Source organism: Aotus nancymaae, unplaced genomic scaffold, assembly GCF_030222135.1.
Source record: "Aotus nancymaae isolate 86718 unplaced genomic scaffold, 86718_ANA_hifiasm-v0.15.2.pri h1tg000004l, whole genome shotgun sequence".
Taxonomy (NCBI): domain Eukaryota; kingdom Metazoa; phylum Chordata; class Mammalia; order Primates; family Aotidae; genus Aotus; species Aotus nancymaae.
The window spans coordinates 2,361,892-2,379,552 of NW_026988415.1; positions in this window are offsets into that span (position 1 = coordinate 2,361,892).

Below are 17,661 nucleotides of genomic sequence, written 5' to 3' on the forward strand. Positions count from 1 at the left end.
AATATGCTTAGAGATTTCAACTTGATCTGCTGCCTATTAGGAGCTGCCTCTAACATTTGTATTACACTAACTCTTTTGTCCATCGTGACCCTCAGTTGCTTGGTGAAACATTCCAAGGATGTCATCCTGAAGGCATCAGCTCTGATCAACTCACAAATTTCAAGCTTGCTAGTTGCAGACACCACAGCAGTCAATGCTTTGACCAATCCAAAAAAATATTCCCTCCAGCACATATGGAACCTCCATCACTAGTCATCTCTCCAGATGGCCATAATGCCAAGTTTGGCTAGCACCCTGTCAAGGTGGAACATTTCTATTCAAACTCCTGCTTTGATTTCCTAGAGCAGCGATTGCCAAATTGATCAGTGCCTAGTCTATTTCGGCAAGACAAAAGATCCTACCAAAGCTCAGCTACTGCCAACACCTGCCAAACACTTACAAGAATCAATGGGAAGACAGGTAACTATCTATAAATGTGGGTGGTGGACTCACTTCCGCCACCCTTCTCCCAACTTCCCCTTTTACAGGCACTGTCCCTCAAAGTATTCCACTCATTCACATGGTAGTACTTGTGGTAGGTTGAATAATGTCCCTTCCCCAATAATATTCATGACCCAATTCTTGAAACCTGTAAATACATTACCTTACATGGCAAAAGAAGGTACTTTTGTTCATCATGGATTTTTTTCCATTATTTTTTTTTCCAAAATATTGCAGAAAATGTGATTTACCTTGATTACTGAGATTCTGGAGAATCCTTAAATTTTGTACCCCAGGTGTGTACCTCACTCACCTCACCCTGATACCAGGATTGCATAGTCTAATATCAACAATCACTCTATTTTTTAATGACTCATATCTAAATCTGTCTACTCCCCAAACTGTGATCCCTGTAAGAGTGCAGACCACAGGAGATTCACCTCTGTATCCCTAACCCCAAGCAAAGGGGCTTGGCATGCAGGAGGTGCTCAGTAAATGAAAGCATGAGAACCACTGATGGTATTATTTGAGTTGTCATGTGAATTAAAATATGTAAACTATTCTGATGAGAAGTATAGGATATATATGTATACTTATATACTTATGCATATATCCTGTACTTTTCATCAAAATACTTTATCCTATGTGTGTATATATGACTATATTATACATACACACATATACACATGTGCGTATGTACATGTATTTTGCATGTGTATGTGTGTATTTCGATAAGCATCAGTAAAATTATACAGGGGCCTACAGAGCAGTCAGCACTGGCCATGGAGCAGTAGCCTCTAGAACTTCCTCAAAGCATCATTATCCTAGAGAAGGTGCCCAGGGTTGTATGTCCTGAAATTCGTGACTCACATCCCAGTCAATCTGAGTGCATTAGAACCTTCCACCACTATCTCCTTCTCTAACTGTAAAATGTAGATCAACCCTTGTTGAATGAGATGAAATTACCCTGACTTTTAGGGGCATTCCCTGGGCGTATAGGTCATAAGTTGGGGAGAGGCATGACAAACCAGTAAGGGTCAGAACCAAGCAGAAAAGCAATTGTGGATCTTGAGGATGAAGCTGGAATCAGACTTCTGAAGTTCTAGGCTTATGCAAAGGCAGGCTAGGGGAACAGGTTGGCTGACAGGGCTCCAGATGTTTAAGCCAGCGGGAGAATAGAGATGAATTTGCATTTGAATAAACTGGCATGGGATAGAAACCAAGCTAGGAACAGGTTGCCCAGACAAATTTTTCCATACTAGCTGTGGTAGACTGAATAACTGGCTCTGAAAAGATATCCATGTCTTAATCCCTGTAACATGTTACTTTGCAGATGTAATGAAGTTAAAGATCTCGAGATGGTGAGTTTACATTGGATTATCCAGGTGGGTCCTAAATGGAATCGCATGTAGCCTTATAAAAGCGAAGCAGCAGACATTTGACACCACAGAAAAGGACAAGTCAATGTGTCCACAGAGACAGAGATTTGAGTGATGCAGCCACAAGCAAAGGAACGTAAGCAGCCACTACAGGCTGAAGAGGCAAAATACGTATTTTCCCGTAGAGCCTCTGGAGGAATTGGGTCCTGCTGATGATACCTTGATTTTAGCTCAGTGAAACTGATTATGTATTTCTGGCCTCAAGAACTGTGAGAGAATAAATTTATGTTGTTCTAAGCTACGAAGTTTGTGGTAATTGATTACAGAAGCCATAGGAAAAAAAAACACTATGTAAGCAGTTGTGGTATAGAGATTGGAGTATACTCTAAACTTGAATAAGAAGACTTGAGTTCACATTCTTTTTTTGCTAATTTGGCCAGTCATTTCACCTCCCCAAGTCTTGGATTTAGGAGCTGTAATTTAGAAATAATCATGTCCAACTTATAGGGTCTTTGGTGTATTCACAACAATGAGAGCTCATGTTTGCGAGGGCTTCCTTCTGTGCCAGGACAGCACCAGGCACTTGGCATGCATTCCTTTGTTTTTCACAATCCCTCTCACAAGTAGGTACTGCGATCCCCTTAGGACAAGTGAAGACATGGTGGCTCAGCACGGCATTTTATCTTTCCAGGCGCACACAGCTACTAGGCAGATACCCAGAGTCCAAACTCTCTACTGTGCTACTTTCCTGCCTCTCAGATGTTAAATTAAATGATGGGAGATCAAAGTGCTTCATAAACTGTAAAGCAGTGTGAAAAATGGGATTGTTTTAGTGGATATTTGTAGTATTTATTTTATTCCTAAATTTGGACATAGAAATGAGCACCTTTAAGAGATGGCTTCCTTAAAATAGCAACTGATATAAAGTCAAATGGCTGACTCTCATCCTCCCTTCTGAATGTTCCTAGGCAATCCCATATGAAAGAGGACAGAAAAACATCATGCTTCTGTAGACAAAAACTTGAGCTACCCCAGTTAAGGTGCAAGTTTTATTTTGTACCTTTGGGCCAACCACACACAGACACTCCGTTGAACACCTTCACTGAGTTTAATTTCTTACATTGGATTTAGATTTTTTTTTCTATTTTACTATGATCTAATCTGTAATTTTCTATGGTTGTCTCAAATTCCAACCTTGGTTTGTTAATTCATAGAAATTGAATATCTCCAGGAGCCAGCAACACCTGTACTACATTGTATTTATACAAACATAGTTTCTTTATTCCTCTTTTCTCTTCCTAGACTACCTGCAATGTACTCTAAGCCAGGATATGTGTATCTTATTGAATTAGTTATGTGCCTTTAGTCAAATTAGAAGATAACTTCAGGGTAGTTCAAAGGCCAGAGTTGAACACTTAGTCTTAACTTGTAAATTCTAAATCTTTGTCACTTTGACATCATCTAATAACTGTAAGATAGGCTGAAAGTGAACAGCATCTATGGTTGGCTTAATGAGGTTTAGGGAAATAGGCTCATTAATGTAGCTTTGGAAGAAACTTCCATTTTCTACATCACAAGACATGATTTTTATCATCTTTCAGGACTAACATTAAAATCTTTTAGATTCTATCATGATGCCAAGTCACAGAGTGTGTGGAAATTCAGAAATTCCTCTAATTGCTTATAAAATGCAATTGCCATCTTATCCTTTCTCAGTTCGGGATTGCAAAAGGCATCTCCCTAAATGTGACTGGGAGCTGGACACTGTGTTTCTCTTTGTTTTGTGTTCTAAGTAAATGGTAATTAAGAAAAGAAAGGAAGGCTGGCAAGTTGAACCGAATGCTCCCCAGTAGCAGGTCACATTCTTTCTGCTTACAGTGACACTGGAGGCATAGATTTGCTACCTTATTGTTTTCTATATGACTTAGGGGAAAAAAGGGTCAAATTAGCGTAAGTCTTTAGTGAGTCAAAGAATTAACCAGCCTTAGTTACATAGTCATATTTTGCACTTATATCACTCTTAAGACCTTTTGAACACATTTTTGTACTTCTCATTTGAAGTGATAAAAGGCAAAACAGCAATTTTTTCTTGTCCTTGTTTCAAATGGTAAGAAAACATTTTGGTGAGAGCAGATCCAAAACTTGCAAGGCTCATCTGTCTCACCTCTCCCAAATTCCAGCCCTATCAGATTCTATCTTCATAAACATTTTAGTATTTTTCTCATAATGAAAGGAGTTTTATTTTTGCATTTAGTAATAACCAAATAAACATTTGTTGGGGGGAAAGTCCAATGAGCCTTGAAAGAATCAGGACTGAAGTGCTCTGGTCTAAGAATGGGTATCAGGACATCACACAAGGGATGAGCAGTTGAATGTTTTTATCATAAGGAGACCCAGTACATAGACAAAACATTATACTTGAGCTATGCAGTCCCCAGGAATGAGGGCATACTTACTGAAGGACAGAAAAGCTGGGGTGGAAAAGTGAGTTACAGAGGTTAAGAGGGTCAGATGCACTCTCCCCAGGACCCAAGTGTACTTTTTTAGTAGCTAGTAGTGGATGCTATTGTAACTAGAATGTGCTTTCCTGTGTTCTGGTGTTCCTGCATGTTGAACTGTGGATTATATGGTAGCAGTCTGCTATGGTTTCAATGTGGTTTGAGTTTGTCCCAATCAAAACTCATACTGAAATTTGATCCCCAATGTGGTAGTGTTGGGACGTGGGACGTAGTGGGAGGTGTTTGGGTCATGGGGGCAGATCCCTCATTAAGGACTTGTTGCTATTCTTACAGTAGTGAGTGAGTTCTCACTCTCATGGGACTGGATTAACTCTAACTCTCCTGTGAATGGATTAGTTCCCTTGAGAGTGGATTGTTATAAAGCCTAGATGACCTTCAGGTTTTCTCTCTTTGCATGTATCCACTTCCTTTTTGACCTGTTTTCACCTAGCACCTGGCCCTGGCAAAAGCCAAGGAAATGCCAGTGCCATGCTTCTCAGATTTTCCAGCCTACAGAACCGTGAGTGAAATAAAACTGTTTTCTTAACAAATTACCCAGTCAGGTATTCCTTTATAGCAACACAAAATGGACTAAGACAGTCAGTGGAGAAGTGGCTGTAAAATGAAAAGAGTAACAAACTTCTCACTATGGCCCTGGTTTGAGGGGTCTATCCTGCTACAGCCAGCCTGCTCCTTGAGTTCTCCAATATACTTCCCTCAGTCTGGTCAGATCTTTCTTTATCAGGTGCATTCACAGCTCTACAACTGAGTAAATACCTGTGGGATTTAGCTGTTATAGCTGGACAGTAACAGTCAACTGCGTTCAGGATAGCTGCTCTTCTATTCTATTAAATCTGCCTGATTGAGAAAAAAATGAGCAACTGCCTGAAATGCAAACTCAGACCAGGAACAACAAAAATTACTCACATAACCACTACCTCCAGCAGAATTTTACTGGTTATTAATTAAACTTATGATAGAAATGAAAGGCACAAAGTATCAGCCTTCCCACTGAAAAAGAACGCTTAACATTTGAAAAGCAACATGTGTTTCACAAAGAAAAAAGATTATAAATCACTAAATCACTTAATCACCAATTAAATCCTATAACTACAATGCTTCTCATACATACCATGTTGAAATTTTAAATTTTTCATGCCTACAAATATTATTCATTAAGTTGGGCAGAATTCTTTTCTATGACAGAGGACGATGACAGAGAGGTGGCAAGGGAGCTTGTTGTAACACAAATATAGGTTTATAGTAAAATAGACTTGGATTCCAATACCAAGTCTACTACTGACAATGCAAATGGCATTGGGCTAGTTACTGTATTCTCTAAGCCTCTGCTTTATCATCTGTAAGATGTGGATGTTACCCACCTCATAAAGCTATAAAGGATATTAAAGAAACATCTTAGGTCTTCTTCCCTTCCCTAGCTACCATTTCCATCCACCAGGTAAAAGAAGAAAATGTAAGCATGTGGTAGGATATCTGGAGGCTAAGAACAGTTCATTGAAAGGAGTATATCATACATAGCTGTCTAATACTGCAAATATTTTATTAAATGAACCGAAAAGTGAGTAAAGTACTGTAGTTAGTGTTGAAAGTTGGAAAATAGCCTCAGGATTTCTGGTTCCAGATGACTGAGCACTTGTGTTTACTTCCCCATTCTTCGTAGACCCAACCAAATCAAAGTAAAGACATATTGGGAAGCAGCATAGTGTATTGATCAGGACCATACTGCCTGGTGTCATCCAAAATACATATAGAAGAAGGCTCAGGGAGGTGGAGATAATTTGTCAGAGACCCTGAAAGCCATCAAGCTCATAGTCAGCAGGTGCTAAGTGCAGAAATGAGCTGTGGGAGAGAAATCAGAGTAGTCACATTGGAAACTGCCAATGGGTAATAAGGCTAGCTGTCCCTTCCCCCTATTCTATGCATACAAAGTAGCTAGCTATAATATTTATTCCTATCTGGAGTTCTAAGAACAGTTTCCTAAATGGAGTAGAATATTTTCCTAGAGAAGGCCAATAGTATGAATACTGTAGCTACATAAAGAGGCACAGTACAGAGTATTGTGACACTACACCTCATAAGAAGTGAAAAAAAAAAAAGCAAGAAAACTGTGGTACCGTGGCTTATGCCTGTAATCCCAGCACTTTGGGAGGCCAACGCGGGTGAATCACTTGAAGTCAGGAGTTCCAGACTAGCTGGGCCAACATGGTGAAACACTATCTCTCCTAAAAATACAAAAATTAGCTGGGCATGGTGGCATGCACCTGTAGCCCCAGCTAAAAACAACAACCAGAAAAGCTAACTTTACCAAGGAATGAAATACATGAAAGTCTTCTACTTCTAAAATGAACTCTGAATTACTCTACTCCCAAAGTAAAAACTTCCTTACTTTAGCACTTACATGGAGGTGACTTGAGGCAGCCTGCCCACTTCCCACTAAGAAATCCTAAAAAGAAGCCTGTCAACCCATTTCCACAGAGTCTACATTCAGTATTCAGTATCAATCTAGAGAGTAGCTTTTTGAAGTTATGTACATGTGTAACTGTAAAAGAAACCTGTGCCAGCAACTGTTCTAATCAACATAGCTCTTCATCCATAAATGATCAATAATAGATGATCACATGTTTGAGGAAAAACAACACCATGAAAGAGAAGGACCAGCCCGAATTGAAAAAAAAAATGACCCTAGAGGAAATAGATAATCCTGAGATCATTTATAAGTGGTAGCTAAACACTGAGTGCATATGGACACAAAGAAGAGAACAACAGACACCAGGGCCTACTTAGCGGAGGGTGAGGATCAAAAAACTCCTTATCGAGTCCTATGGTGAGTACCTGGGTGATAAAAAGAGCCCTTGGAGTGCCAAACAGAATTTTAAAAAAGGCCCATACCTACTCATGTTGAAATTTCGGTTCATGAAAGATAAAGAGAAAAATCCCTTAGCTGCCAGGAAACATCATTCGCTATAGATTTCCCTTCTTGATAGCAAGTAATTCCTTTCTAGTCTCTTCGCTGGTTTCTCATCTCCACAGACTATAAATATTGAAATAACCCAGGACTTGGTTCTTGGTCCTTTTTTCTTTTCTTTTCTTTTCTTTTCTTTTCTTTTCTTTTCTTTTCTTTTCTTTTCTTTTAAGACAGAGTCTCACTCTTTTGCCAGGCTAGAGTGCAGTGGCTCCATCTCAGCTCATTGAAACCTCTGCCTCCCGGGTTCAAGTGATTCTTCTGCCTCAGCCTCTCGAGTAGCTGGGGCTACAGGCGCACACCACCACATCCAGCTAATTTTTGTATTTTTAGTAGAGACGGGGTTTCACCATATCGGCCAGGATGGTCTCAAACTTCTGACTTCGTGATCCGCCCACCTCAGCCTCCCAAAGGGCTGAAATTACAGGCGTGAGCCACTGAGCCTGGCCTTGGTCCTCTTTTCTATCTCTTCTTACTTCCTAAATGGAATTATCCAGTGGCATGAATCTAAATACCAGTTACAGGCTGATAAGTCTTATCTTTATATCTTCATCCTGGATTTCTGTCCTGAATCCAGATTGGTATATCCAACCGCCTACTTGCCATCTCAAAATTAATATATGACACTGAGCTTCTGATATCCCACCCACCCCACCCAAAGAAAATACCTTCCTATAATTTCCTTCACATACTGTAATTATGCCATATTTTCAGGTGCTTAGGAAAAAATACTTTGATTTATCCTTGACTCATCTGTTTCTCCCATGTTTCAGATCCAGAAAACCTTGTTGTCTCTGTCTCAAAATATATCCAGAATCTCGATGCTCCTCACCACCTAAACTGCCACCACCCTGACCCAAACCATCATCATTCTTATCTAGATTATTACAATAGCCTCCTCACTAGTCTCCTTGCTTCTTCCTTTGCCCACATCTAATCTATTTTCAATCCAGAAGACTTTCTTCAAAATCTGACAGTGGTTTCATATCTCACTCAGAGTAAATACTAAAGTCTTTATTCTAACCTATCACATCTTCCATGACTTGCCCATGACTTCATCTCCCAGTACTCATTCATTGAATCTGTTGGTCTATCTGCCCTTCCCACTGTTTCTGAAATGAACTTGCCTGGCTTTAAAATCAGGGCTTTTATGACTATTCATTTTCCTTGGAAATCATTCCCATCAGATATTGGCATGATTTATCCTCATGGTTCCTTCAAAGCTTTACTCAAAAGTCATTTTCCTAGTGAAGAATTCCTAGACCACCTTATCTAAGTAAGTTTAATTCCCTCCCCTAGTATTTCTTTTTTTTTTTTTTTTGTGAGACAGTCTCACTCTGTCGCCAGGCACCAGGCTGGAGTGCAGTGGCACAATCTCAGCTCACTGCAACCTCCGCCTCCTGGGTTCAAGCAATTCTCCTGCCTCAGCCTCCCGAGTAGCTGGGACTACAGGTGCGTGCCACCACGCCCAGCTAATTTTTTGTATTTTTAGTAGAGACAGGGTTTCACCATGTTGGCCAGGATGGTCTAGATCTCTTGACCTCGTGATCTGCCCGCCTCGGCCTCCCAAATTGCTGGATTACAGGCTTGAGCCATCGCACCTGGCCTCCCCTAGTACTTCTTATCCCTCCATGCGTTATTTGTCTACCTAGGGTTTATCACCATTTTATGTACCACAAATTTGATATACTTTTTATTCTCTTTACCTACTAGAAAATAAGCTTCATGAGGCAGGGATTTTAGCCTACGAAACAATGAACAATGCTTTATTTACTTCTATAAATCTAGTTACTCAAATACTACCTGACATATAGTAGATACATTATAAACATTTGTGGAATGAGTGAACAAATGAAAAGATTCCTGATTTAAAAAGAAAATCAAATCAGTCATCTCCAAAGGAGCGGGATCAGACTGATGTTACTCTCATTATTAAAACTGTAAAGGACAATGTCTTTAAAGTTCTAATGAAAGTAAGTTTAAACCTGAAATTTTATTTCTAGAATAAACAACTGAGAGAACAAAGTAAAGCCATCTTCTGCATAAAAGACTTGGAAATTTTAATTTTCATTCTTTTTTTGGTGAGGAGGGGACATTTGAGGATATACTTTGAAAGTGGGAAACAAAAATGTATCCCAGAGTGATAGAACGTAACTGATTCAGTCTGAACATGAAGTTAGAGGAATGGTGGAAAAATATATTTAAGAAGAAAATAAATCTATCCCGCAAACTGTATGTGTAAGAACTTTGAGGTTCTTAGTGATGAAATAGTAGCAAGTGCCTCTTCTGTCAGAGACAGGAAAGAAGAAAGGAAGGAAGGAAGGGAGGGGGAGACGGAGGGAAGAAAAGGCAAGTAGAAATTCTGGCACAAAAAGCAAAAACAAAAGCTGCACAGAAGAGCTATGTTTCAAATGATGAAGCAAACTAAATGTGGCATCTTTCTTTACAAAGTATATTGTTTAATAATTTTTTGAGTACATATCACATACTGGACATTGGTCCTAGGTGTTCAGGGGATACATGACTGAACAAAAACAGAAAAAATATTCTGTCATAATGGAGCAAATATTCAGATAGTGGAAGATAAATAATGAACAAAAATAAACAAGAAAATTTCAACTTCTTCTAAGTATTATGAAGAAAATAAAACTGGGTAGGTGGTAGAGCAGGTTATGAGTGACCAATGATGGGGTGGTATGTTCTGTTTAAGATTGGGTGATCAGGCAGGGAGGTGATATTTGCACTCAGACCTGAATGACAGCAAAGAGCCAACCATGGAAAGACCTGAAAGCAGAGTATTGCAGGCAGAGAAAGTTCATTCTAAGGCCTTAATGTAGAAAGCATCATGGTATGTGGCAGAAACAGCAAGGCCACTGTAGCTGAAAGACCACAGATGAGGGACATGAGTGATGGAACACATGATCAGAGAGGTTTGTTTGCAGCTGAATTATGCAGAGCCTTGCAGGCCATGCAAAAGGTTTTCTTCTTTCATTCTAAATACAACAGAACCATTGGAGGGTTTTAAGCAGGGGAGGGAAATGATCAGACTCTGCTTTAAAATCTTTCTGGTTACCCTCTGGAGAATGGACTGTAGGTATGAGATCAAGAACAGAAACAGGGAGACCAGTTAGGTGACTATTGCTAGAATATGATTCAAGACATTATAATGGCTTGAATGAGGCTGGTAATATTAGAGGGGTTGAGAATTGATCAATTTAGGATATGTTTTGGAGGAAGAGACAATAGAAGATGTTATTGAAGGTAGAGTAGGGAGTGAAAAACAGGTAGGAATCTGAGACGACTCCCAGGTTTGGGGTTTGAGCAACTGATGGGTTGTGGCGTCCTTTACTAGAAACGAGAGATAGTTTTTTGAGGTAGAAATTAATAAGATCAACACAACCCTGATAGCACAACCGGGTGATTATTGTCAATAATAATTTAATTGTCCATTTTAAAATAAGAGTATAATGAGATTGTTTGTAACACAAAGGATAAATCCTTGAGGAGATGTATACCACATTTCACATGATGTGATTAATACACACACACATATTTAAATACATGTTTATTTTTAAATAAAATTCAGGGGTACATGCGCAGGTTCGTTACATAGATAAATGTGTGTCATGGAGGTTTGTCGTACAGATCACTTCATCGTGCAGGTATTAGGCCTAGTACACATTAGTTTTCCTGATCCACTCCCTCTTCCCACCCTCCAACTTCCAATAGGCCCCAGTGTATGTTGTTCCTCTCAGTGTCCATGTATTCTCATCATTTAGCTCCTGCTAAGTGAGAATATGCAATATTTGGTTTTCTGTTCCCATGTTAGTTTGCTAAGCATAATGGCCTCCAGTTTCATCCATGTCCCTGCAAAGGACATGATCCTGTTGTTTTTTATGGCTGCATAGTATGCCATGGCATATTTGTACCACATTTTCTTTATCCAGTCTATCATTGATGGGCATTTAGTTTGACTCCTGTTTTCTATTGTGAATAGTGCTGCAATGAACATACCTGTGTATGTGTCTTTATGACAGAATGATTTATATTCCTTTGGGTATATACCCAGTAATAGGATTGCTGAGTCAAATGGCAGTTCTGCTTTTAGCTCTTTGAGCAATTGCCATACTGCTTTCCACAATGGTTGAACTAATTTACACTCCCACCAACAGTGTATAGGTGTTCCCTTTTCTACACAACCTTGCAAGCAGCTATTTTTTGGACTTTTTAATACTAGCCATTCTGATTGGTGTGAGATGATAACTCATTGCAGTTTGAATCTTCTTTAATGATAAGTGATGTTAAGCTTTTTTTTCCATATGGTTGTTAGCCACATGTATGTCTTCTTTAGAAATGTGTTCAACTCCTTTGCCCACTTTTTAATGAGGTTGTTGCTTTTCCTTTTGTAATTTAAGTTCCTTATAGATGCTGGATATTAGAGTTTGCAAAAATTTTCTCCCATTCCGTAGGTTGTGTGTTTAATCTGTTGATAGTTTATTTTTGCAGTACAGGGGCTGGTTTAATCAGATCGCATTTGTCAATTTGTTCTATTACAATTGCTTTAGGTGTCGTCATCATAAAATCTTTGCCAATGATTATGTTCTGAATGGTATTTCCTAGGTTGTGTTCTGGGTTTTTTATAGTTTCTGGTTTTATATTTAAGTCTTTTTTCCATCTTGAGTTGATTTTTGTATATGTTGTAAGGAAGGGCTCTGGTTTCAAACTTCTGCACCATTTATTGAATAGGGAATCCTTTCCTAATAGCTTGCATTTGTCAGGTTTGTCAAAGATCAGATAGGTGTAGGTGTGCAGTCATATTTCTGGGTTCTCTATTCTATTCCATTTGTGTATGTGTCTGTTCTTGTACCAGTACTATGCTCTTTGGTTACTGTAACTCTGTAGTATAGTCTGAAGTCAAGTAGCGTGATACTGCCAGCTTCGTTTTTGTTGCTTAGGATTGCCTTGGCTATTTGGGCTTTTTTTTGTTGTTGTTCCATATGAATTCTAAAATAGCTTTTTCTAGTTTTGTGAATAATGTCAATGGTAGTTTAATGGGAATCACACTGAATCTATGAATTACTTAGGGCAGTAGGACCATTTTCACAATATTGATCCTTCCTATCCATGAGCATGGAATGTTTTTCCATTTGTTTGTGCCATCTCTGATTTATTTGAACAGTAGTTTGTAGTTCTCCTACTAGAGATCTTTCACCTCCCTAGTTAGCTGTATTCCTAGATATTTTATTCTTTTGTGACAGTTGTGAATGGGAGTTCATTTCTGATTTGGCTCTCAGTTTGGTTGCTGGTAGTGTATAGTGATGTCAGTGATTTTTGCACATAGATTTTGTATTTTGAGACTTTGGTGAAGTTGCTTATTAGTTTAAGAGGCTTTTGGGCTGAGATGATGGGGTTTTCTAGACATAGGATCATGCCATCTGCAAACAGGCATAGTTTGACTTCTTGTCTTCCTATTTGAATGCCTTTATTTCTTTCTCTTGCCTGATTGCCCTGACCAGAACTTCCAATACTATGTTGAATAGAAGTGGTGTGGGCATTCTTGTCTTCTGCCAGTTTTCAGGGGGAATGCTTCCAGCCTTTGCCCATTCAATATGATATTGGCCATGGGTTTGACACATATGATTCTTATTTTTCTGGGGTACATTCTCTCAGTACCATGTTTATTGAGAGTTTTTAACATGAATGAATGTTGAATTTTATTGAAGATCTTTCTGTATCTATTGATATAATCATGTGGTTTTTGTCTTTAGTTATTTTTATGTAATGAATCATATTTTTTGATTTGCATATGTTGAACCAACCTTGCATCCTGGGGATAATGTCTCTTTGATTGTGGTGGATAAGCTTTTTGATGTGCTGCTGGATTCAGTTTGCCAGTATTTTATCAAGGATTTTTGCATCAATGTTCATCAAGGATATTGGACTAAAGTTTTCTTTTTATTGTTTTATCTATGCCAGGTTTTGGTATCAGGATGATTCTGGCCTCATAGAATGAGTTAGAAAGAGTCCTTCCTTTTCATTTTTTTTTTTGGAAGAGTTTCAGTAGGACTGGTACCAGCTCTTTTTTGTACATCTGGTAGAATTTGGCTGTGAATCCATCAGGTCCCGGGCTTTTTTTTGGTTAGTAGACTATTACTGACTCAACTTCAGAGCTCATTATTGATCTGCTCAGGGAATCAGTTTCTTCCTTGTTCAGTCTTTGGAGGGTATATGTGTCCAGGAATTTATCCATCTCTTCTATATTTTCTAGTTTGTGTGCATAGAGGTGTTTGTGATATTCTCTGATGGTTGGTTGTATTTCTGTGGGGTCAGTGGTAATATCCCCCTTTTCATTTCTGATTGTGTTTATTTGAATCTTCTCTCTTCTTTATTTTTCAAAAAATAATCTCTAGGATTCATTGATCTTTTGAATGGCTTTTCATGTCTCTATCACCTTCAGTTCTGCTCTGATTTGGGTTATTTCTTGTCTTCTGCTAGCTTTGGGATTTTTTTTGCTCTTGGTTCTTTAATTATTTTAGTTGTCATGTTATGTTGTTATCTTGAGATCTTTTTGATGTGGGAATTTAGTGCTATAGATTTCCCTTCTAACACTGCTTTCACTGTGTCCCAGAGATTCTGGTATGTTGTATCTTTCATCTCATTAGTTTTAAAAACTTCTTGATTTCTGCCTTAATTTCATTATTTACCAAAAGTCATTCAAGAGCAGGTTATTCAATTTCCACGTAATTGTGTGGTTTTGAGTGAATTGCTTAGTCTTCAGCTCTAATTTGATTATACTGTAGTCCAAGAGACTGCTATTATTTCAGTTCTTTTGCATTTCCTGAGGAGGTTTTACTTCTAATTATGTGGTCAATATTAGAGCAAGTGCCATGTGGCAATGAGAAGAATATTTCTGTTGTTTTGGGGTGGACAGTTCTGAAGATATCCATCAGGTCCATGTGAACCTGAGTTGAGTTCAGGTCTTGACAATCTTTGTTAATTTTCTGTCTTGATGATCTAATATTGTCAGAGGGTGTTAAAGTCTCCCACTATTATTGTGTAGGAGTCTTAACTCTCTTTGAACGTCTCTAAAAAGTTGCTTTATTAATCTGAGTGCTCTTGTATTTAGTGCATATACACTTATGGTATTTAGCTCTTTTTGTTGAATTGAACCCTTTACCATTATGTAATGCCATTCAATTTTTTGATCGTGTTTGTTTAAAGTCTGTTTCATCAGAAACTAGGATCGCAACCTCAGCTTTTTACTGTTTTCCATTTGCTTGGTAGATTTTCCTCCATCTCTTTATTTAGACTCTATGTGTGTCATTGCATGTGAGATGGGTGTCTTGAAGACAGCATACTAATGGGTTTTGGTTCTTGATTCAGCTTGCCGCTCTGTGTCTTTTAATTGAGGCATTTAGTCCATTGACATTTAAGGTTAGTATTGATATGTGTGGATTTGATCCTGTCATCGTGTTGTTAGCTGGTTATTTTTCAGATTTGTTTATGTGGTTGCTTTACAGTGTCACTGATCTACGAACTTCACTGTGTTTTGTAGTGGCTGGTAGAGGTCTTTCCTTTCTATGTTTAGTACTCCTTTCAAGATCTCTTTTAAGGTAGGTCTGGTAGTGGTAATGAATTCCCTCAGCATTTGCTTGTCTGAAAAGGATCTTATCTGTCCTTCACTTATTGGTTTGTCTGGATAAGAAATTCTGGGTTGAAATTTCTTTTCTTTAAGAATTTTGAATATTGGCCCCCAATCTCTTCTGACTTGAAGGGTTTCTGCTGAGAGATCTGCTGTTAGTTTAATGGGTTTCCCTTTGTAGGTGACCTGCCCTTTCTCTCTAGATGCCCTTAACATTTTTTCTTTCATTTCAACCTGAAAGAATCTGATAATTGTGTGTGTTTGGAATCATCTTCTCATGGCGTATCTTACTGGGGTCCTCTGCATTTCCTGATTTTGAATGTTGGCCTGTCTAATCCCATATTTCTTGGAGGTTTAGTTCATTCCTTTTCATTCTTTTTCTCTATTCTTATCTGCCTGTCTTATTTCGAAAACACAGTCCTCAAGCTCTGAGATTCTTTCCTACACTTGATCTTTTCTCCTATTAATACTTATGATTGCAGTATGAAATTCTTGTATTGTGTTTTTCAGCTCCATCAGGTTGGTTACATTCTTCTCTGTACTGGCTATTTTGTCTGTTACTCCTGAAATATTTTATTATGATTTTTAGCTTTCTTGCATTGGGTTACAATGTACTCCTTAAGCTCAGTGAAGATTGTATTTATCCATATTCTGAATTCTACTTCTGTCATTTCAGCCATCTCAGCCTCAGCCCAGTTCTGAACCCTTGCTGGAGAGATGATCTGGTCATTGGAGAAAAGAGGGCACTCTGGCTTTTTGAGTTTTCAGCATTCTTGCACTGAGTCCTTCTCATCTTTGTGGGCTGATCTACCTTTAATCTTTGAGGTTGCTGACCTTTGGGTGGCTTTTGTTTTTCTTTAACAGTCTGGCCACTTTTCCATAGTGCTGATGCCATTTTCTGGGGGTCCACTCCAGTCCCTAGTTGCCTTGGATTTTCTAGTACCTGGAGGTATCACCAGTGAAGGCTGCAAAACAAGAAATATGGAAGCCCACCCCTTCATCTGGAAGCTCCAGTCCAGGGAGGTATAAACCTGCTGCCAGCCCAAATGCACCTGTCAGAGTGACTGTAGCCCCTCGTTGGGAGGTCTTGCCCAGTCAGGAGGAATGGGATCAGGGATCTGATTAAAGCAGCAGTCTGACCACGCCTTCATAGAACAGCTGCACTATGCTGGGGTACTGCCTGCCCCCAGTTGGCTTTGGCTCTCCAAAGTATGGAGGCTGGAATGGCTGAGTTCTCCAAACAGCAAAGATGGTGGTCTGCCCCTCTCTCTGGGTGCTTTGTCCAAGAAGTTTTGAAATCTCTGTCACTCAGAGAACACGGGGGTGGCTGGAGGCCCCAGGTGGGAGGTCCTACCCAGTGAGCAGGAATGGATTGGAGACAGGCTTAAAAAAGCAGTCTTACCATGTTTTAGTAGAGCAGCTATGCTGGGATGGGGGATCCCTACCAACCCTGATGATTTTGGACTCTCCAAAGCCTGCAAACTGAAACATCTGGGTTGCCCAAACAGCAAAGGTGGTGGCCAACCCCTCCACCAAGAAACTCCATCCCAGGGAGAACACTGGCAGGGGTAGCTAGAGGCCCTGGTTAGGAGATCCTCTCAGTGAGCAGAAATGGGATCAGGGACCCTTTTAAGGAAGGCCACACTTTTGTAGAGCAGCTGTGCTATGCTGGAATATTGCTTCTACCCCAGTTGGCTTTGGCTCTCCAAAGCCCACAGGCTGGAATGTCTAAGTTGCCCAAATAACAAAGATGGCAGCCTTCCTACCCCTCTGGGAACTCTATCTCAGGAAGAATTCAAATCTCTGTCAGTCAGAGAACACCAATGGGGGTGACTGGAGGTCCCAGCTGGGAGGCCCTGCTCAGTGAGGAGGAACAGGTCAGGTACCCACTTAAAGAAGCAGTCTGGGCATGTTGAGGTAGAGCAGTTGTGCCGTGTTGTGAGATACCTTTGGTCCACAGTTGGTTTGGACTCTCTAAAGCCCACAGGGTAGAATGGCTGAGTCACCCAAACAGCAAAGATGGCAGTGTGGCCCTCCCCCTCTGCCTGACTCGGAACACCATCCCAGGTAGGTGCAATACTGTTGCTGATGGCTGGCTGGAATTCTAAAGCACTGGGTCTTATCTTGCAGGGCACAGTGGAAGTGGGGCCTGCAGACCATCACTGCTCCATCTCCTGGATTCAGTCCCCTATGTAGGGGTATGTATGGAGGTCCAACCTCCTACCTTGCCAGAGTGGCAGTCATTTTTGCCAGGAAGCCCAGAGCCAGAGTAGATAAAGCTCCTGGGCTTCCACACATGCCTGAGTGGCTGTTCTGCCAAGACTCCACGCACCTCTGTGTGTCAGACTGAAGGTTCTAGAGGAGTGGGTTCTCCTGACCAAAGGGTTGCAAAGATCCATAGGAGAAGCATGGTTTCCCTGGATTGCACATTCACTCACTGCTTCTATGGGCAGCAGAAATTTCCTTGGTTTCATGTCACTTCCAGGTGGGCTGTCGTCCTGCCTTGCTTTTCTCCATTCTCTGTGGGTTGAGCTCTTTCCCTGATCAGTCCCAATGTTGAGTTCCTAGGTGTTTCAGTTGAAGGTGCCATATTTACTCGCCCTTTTCATTCCTCTTCATGAGAGTCACACACTATAGCTGCTTGTAGTCAGCCATCTTGGCCCCAGACCATGATAATTA